Source organism: Molossus molossus, unplaced genomic scaffold, assembly GCF_014108415.1.
Source record: "Molossus molossus isolate mMolMol1 unplaced genomic scaffold, mMolMol1.p scaffold_m16_p_20, whole genome shotgun sequence".
Taxonomy (NCBI): Eukaryota; Metazoa; Chordata; class Mammalia; order Chiroptera; family Molossidae; genus Molossus; species Molossus molossus.
Window position 1 is genome coordinate 4,870,447 of NW_023425356.1, and position 6,131 is coordinate 4,876,577.

Sequence of the window (6,131 nt, forward strand, 5' to 3'; positions counted from 1 at the left end):
CACGGCACAGGGCCGAGCAGCACGGGGCTGCGCTGACGCTGATGGGCCGGGCAGAAGCGGGGGCAGCGCCCCCACACGGGGCCTTAGGGCCTCAGAAAGGAGTTCGTTTCTAGGTTCTGTGTATTTGAAAAGTAAAACTGCAGTTCCAAGATGAGATGCTTGAGCAGTCTACTTAAATATTGTTTTATGGGGAAATACTGATCTGGGTAGGCATTTTCCCATTGTACTTCATTTATTACAATGTATATTCCCTTTTGACTTTAAAAAATTGAAATTGTTGGGGGAATAAAACACTGCAGGATGGGAATGGCTATTTAGAATGTAGATTGATAATAAGCACTTTTCCACCAATGTGGCAGAAATTGCTGTTGATTTTGTCTAAGTTCTAGAATATCTGTTCTCTACTTCTGACCCACGATTTATAAACGACACTGTATTAGGAAAACTAGACTACTCTCTTCACGCTTTTCTAAACTCCTGCAGATGGCCATGAACAGTCAATTGTCTTCTTTTTGCAGACTAAGCAGTATTTTCAAAACATTATTCCTTACTGCCAGGCAGTTCCAGAGCTAAGAATTCCTGCAGTAGACTGTGCTGAACTAAAACCATTGCCGAGCTGGGTTAGGAGGGAAAGTATCCAAGGAAATGCCTGCTAACGGTACTGCTCTTCACAGTGGAGAAGTCCCTGAGAAGTGTGCATCTGCTGCCAAGCTGCTGGAGCCTGCTGCCCCTGGGTGGGCACATGATGGGAAATGACTTCCAGGTGAAGGCAGGATTCAGGATGAGTGCCTTTAAAACTGTGTGCGTGCAATTCGTTGATTTTCACATGTGCAGAGATTTGCACTGGCCTGTAAAATTTGTGAGTGCATTTTGAGGGTCCAGTTCTGCCTTTTGCTGAGCCCTCCATTCCAAGTGAAGCTTTTGTCCAAGTACACATTGGTTTATTTAATGACGCTCAATACAGCAGTGCACAGGCATGGTTTTTCTTTGATGAGGCATCAAATGTGGAGAGCATCAGTGATAGGAAAGTCTAACGTTGCACCTGCTCCAGGAGATCACCAGCTCCTATCTATCAAGTGGACATTAGGCTTTAATGAAACGTCTTTAAACTTGTGTGTGCAGCAGTAGAAGATCAGTGAGAAAAAGCAACTTTTTCCTCCCTCTTAGGAAATGCTTTGTCTTGTCAGTGTTGTTGGCCCAGATGTATTGCTAAAGCAGACCACTTCACTGAGAAATACTACGTGATTATTGTTATAAAATAAATCTATAATGTCTCTGTTGTTGGGCTAACCTTTGGGGGGGTGGAATCTCTGAGTCTAACTTTGCTAATAACTTAAAAGTCAAAATATTCTCAGAGAACAAATTTCCATTGCTCAGGGGAAGTTTCCTTGCCAAGTAATCTTTCCCAAGCAGAAATATCTACACTGGTTTTGTGTCTTCAAGGCTAGATTATACTGATCAAGAGGAGGGCTTAGCCAACTCCCTCACCTTGCCGACAGCCCACGCACCTGTGTGGAACAGGCCCAGTGTACATGTCGCTCCATGTTCCTCACGGTCACCCCCGTGCTGTCTTCTGCAGAGGCCTAAGGACGCGTAGCCACATGTTACTGCCACTGTGATTCCCTCGTATCCAGGATGCTTCAGCATGGATGCCAGTAACCAAAATACTGTGACTTTTGTGCACTTTGTAAAGCAGCCAGATCATCGACTCCAAATGTGTTGGCCGGAGTCTGCTATGTTTTTCCTACCAGAACCCATTTTATAGATTATTAAGATGAGAGCATCCTCTTATGTAATGCTGGGATTTAAGAACAGAAATATTTCATTGCTTAGCACAGAACCTGACATCAAAGGCAACTGTCCCTCGAAGCAGTCTATTCTACCTCTCAGATGAGAATGTCAAGCCCAGAAAAACTGTCTTTCACTCAAGGTCACGGAGATAAGTAGTGGCAAAGCCAAGACTAGCACCCAGGCCTTCTGACTCCGAGTCGAGCGCTTTCTACTTTCCTGTGCTGCCTTCTCGTGGAATCTGCTTTCTGCCAGTGACGAAAAGCATTTGTATGTAAAGGACACCTGACCTCCATTTCTGGTACATGAACGCACTTTATAAATGGAGTTTTACTGTCTTATTTTTCATATCTGATTATGAGGTTTAAAATATTATTTCCATAGTGTTCTTTATGGAAGATATAATTACATTTTTTACTCTTTTTTTACTTTTGTGAAGCCAGTTCCTGGTTTTAAAGAATTGATGACATCTGTGTTTTGGATATTTCTAACTTGTGAGTGGGTCTTCTGTTAATTGGCTCAAGGCTGAATCCGGTGGAAGGATGGCTTCGTGTCTTCATTTTGGACAGATTCTCTGACCTGGGTACTTCGCAGAAGCCAGGCTCGTCACAGGCCTCATCGTTTCGGCGGCTGCCTCAGCTGCAGTCCCCGGACAGCGGCCAGACTTTGCATGTTGCTCTCAGAGCCGCACGGAACCAGGCGCTACTTGTTGGAGAGAACAAAGTCACTGTCTTCACTCAGGAGGGTAAAATGCTGAACTCTTATCAGAATCCCAGATGCTAAACTGCTACTTTCAATTCTTCATAAAAGCATTCCCGTAAGAAATTTTTGTTTCCTGTCACCGTCAAAAAATTATTTTCACCCTGGTGAAATAATTTTCCCCATATGCCAAGGTTGTGGGTTCGATTCCTGGTCAGGGCACATATAAGAATCAACCAGTGAATGCGTAAAAAAGTGGAGCAATGAAAATTGATGTCTCCCTCTCTGTCTCCCCTCTTCCTCTCTCTAAAAGCAATAAAATTTTAAAAATTGTTTTCCAATTCACAAGATCTTTGGCAAAAAGAAATTATGTTTTTCTTTCAAAAACACTGATTAAAAATGTTATTATTGGAAGAAGATTGTTTCAACACATTATGCCCCAGAAGCCTCAGCGATGCAGATCTCGGCCACAGAACCAGTGGTCACTGTCTCACGGAAACTTCATGGAAAGGGTGGGCTTTCACCCTTCCCGAGTGTCCGCGTGTCAGGCTGTGCTCTGCACAGTCACATTTGAAATCCTCACATTTCTGTAAAGAATTTTGCATGGTTTTATGATTGATAATTTCAAATATTTTTCTGATTCCCGACACCCCCGTGAGGAATTCTTAACCCCGTTTCACAGGTGGGGAGCTGTTGAGAGAATGGGACTGTTTTGCTTGGGACTGGGGCGGGGAGGTGGAGGAGCACTGCCCAAACATCCGGGGCTTCCCTGAGCTGTGCCTTTCTGCTGTCTTCTGTGATGAGCTCACGACCCCAGAAGGTGGGGCAGAGCTGACCACTCTCCTACAGACGGGGAGCAGCTGTTACCCACACGCTGCGCAGGCTCATTCTTTCCATCATCTATCTCTGTGCTTATATCCTGCCTGTCACTGAACTTCACCTGCATTCTCAGAAGGACAATCAGAACTCCTTTAAGCACTTTGAAGAACTTATAAAAAAGTAAAGTTCCATTGACACTCACAGAGTAAGCTGCTGAAGGGACTGACCCAGTCAGTGCCAGTGTAGTCAAGGGAAGCGAGCCTGGCTGAGAGGTGTTCACTCGCTCGGAAACTGTCTTTGAAGAAGTACAAATAATTGTGTGCGGCATAAGAGGGGTACATAGGATTTGATTGGCATTTCATTTTGTAGACACCTTTTCAGAAGGAATATGTTTCGTGATAAGTAGTCATCTCTGCTTAACTTAATAATATTTAACCTTGAATTCTCCCCACGGCTTTCAAGATTTCATATTTGTCATTTTGATCATGATGTTGGAAGTCTGTAAAAAAAATGTCTCATGCATCCCATTATCCCTGACCTGGGCATGGATTCACACTTGCATGCAATGGATGGTGGTGAGTGACTAAGTACTGTGGTTGGTGGAGGATACCAGTGAGGGTTGGGACAGGCAAAACCTGTCATGTGCTGCTTATTGCACAACCCAACTCAGCTTTTCTTTGGCCTTTTGCACAGATAAGTGACTTTACATTTCCTTGGGCCATTTTTTTTTTCAAGTAGCCCAGGGTGAGCTGGTCATTCATCTTCACACAGAAACAGTGGAAATGTAGAAATGTTGGCCATTTTGCATGTTGCCGGACAGGAACTCAGAACTGAGCCTGGAACCTGGGCCACTTGAATTTGGCATTTTGAATTCAAGTGAGAAACCACATCATCTCCATTGTTTTTGTGGAGAGCTGCCGTGTTCATATTAAGGACCTGTGTAGAACATGTCTTGTATTTCACTTACCCAGATGTATTATCCAAAACTCTTCTCGAGAGAGATCCTGCAGGTGCTCTGTTAACACTACATGCAGTGTGTGATTAAATATTCTAGCACAGTTTTCCATCTCTTCTCTCTTCCTCTCTAGATACTAAGTTTTAGAAGAGCTTCTCTGTGTTTCAGTTACTTTCATCCATTTCATTACTGCTGCCCCGGTGAATTTCCCCTTCTACTGGTGAAAACAAAGCTTTACTTTGAATTTTCGTATTTGAACTTTGTTTATATATCACATGCACCGATGAGGCTCAGTGAAGCTTCTATTTGAAACTCGATGTATCCCTGCCAAGAGTTTGCCAAGTAATCTATTGCTTCCTATAACCGCAGCAAATCCAGTGATATTTCTGTCCACGTGATACTTTACCCCAACACTTGTGAGTTTGATATAAACAGAATAGCCTTTTATATCAGAAATACTGTGAATCAAAACTTGCCAAATCCTTTCCTAGTATAGTCTCAGCACCCCCACAACACCTGACTTCCCTGTCTTGAATGGTTTCTGAACTTACCGCCACATTTGAATTTGGGTTTGATTCCCTTGGTGAAGGTTGTGGCTGAACACATTTCTAAACACGTTTGTGTACAAGGCTGGGCTGGGGTGTTTTTCTGAGACTTGTAATTTGGTTGCACATGCCAAAGTAAGCGGTTATGATCTGCCTGAGTACAATTCCACAAGCCTGCAATGTAGACTTCGCTTTTTGTTACCTGAAGGCGTTCTTGTGTATGTTTTGTTTAACCTCAGATGTGTTTAAAAAGAATAAACAACTGTATCAATTCTTCCAATAAAATTTCTGTTTAAAAATCTGTACCTGAATTGTGCCTGTCAGTTTGATGACCCGAAAAGAATGCTGAGCCTGAGTCGTGCACAGGTTCTAGAGGCCGAGGAATGCAGGGAAACCAGTCATGGGAGCGGGCGGTCTGAGCTGAGCATCCTCGCTGCGGCTCCACTCCTGCTCTTACCTCACAACCGTGTCTCGGATGTACGTCCAGATATTTCCGTTAACCCAGATGGTTCTGTGACCTCGCCGGCTCTGATGGTCTCAGCTCACAGGGAGTGCAGAGCTGAGCGTCTGATGTGAGCCGTTCTCTTTCCAGTTTGGTTTCCCTCGAAGTCAGAAGCAATTCTTTTTCAAAGTAAGTTTGCCACAGAGCCAGACCCCACTGCTGCCTTCTCAGACCCCCTGTCCCAGCAGGAGCCTCGTCCCCGCAGCCGTCTGCCGCACGTGGGGGCTGTCCTGTGTGGCCTGCACATGCCCCCCATTTTCATAGCTCCTCGTGATGGCTTTCCCTCCTCCCTAGTCAGCAGTTAGTCAAAGGCCACCCGTGCTTTCTTGTCACGTAACAACTGCCAGCCTGTTAAATGAACAGAGAAACAAGCTGGAGCTTTCCCACTCAAATCTTACGGATCTTACACCGGCCTCCTCCGCTTCCTGAAGCCATCCCAGGCTCCTTGTCTTCTTCCTCTGTGACCTTCCAGATGTACCTTTCCATCCCCACTATCCTGTTTACTATCCTGGGCGACTGCGCGCAGAGTCCTTTGGAGGGACTCTGGCTCCCCGCCTGTCCCATGCCACCTCCATTTCAGGCCCTCCCACCCCACCCCCACCCACCCCCACCCACCCACAGAGTTCTGGCCTCAGGCAGGAAGCACAAGAAATTTCTGCTGAGTGAGACTTGCCAGGCCTTTTGCAAACAGTCCCCTGCCCTGGTTTCCTGAGTACCTCCTGGTGGCCCTTCTGCGTACTGGACTTTGACCTGCCGGGGCTCCAGCACCTGCCAGGACTCCCTGCCTTTCCTGTGTTGTCTGGAATTTGCCTCTGACCCCACT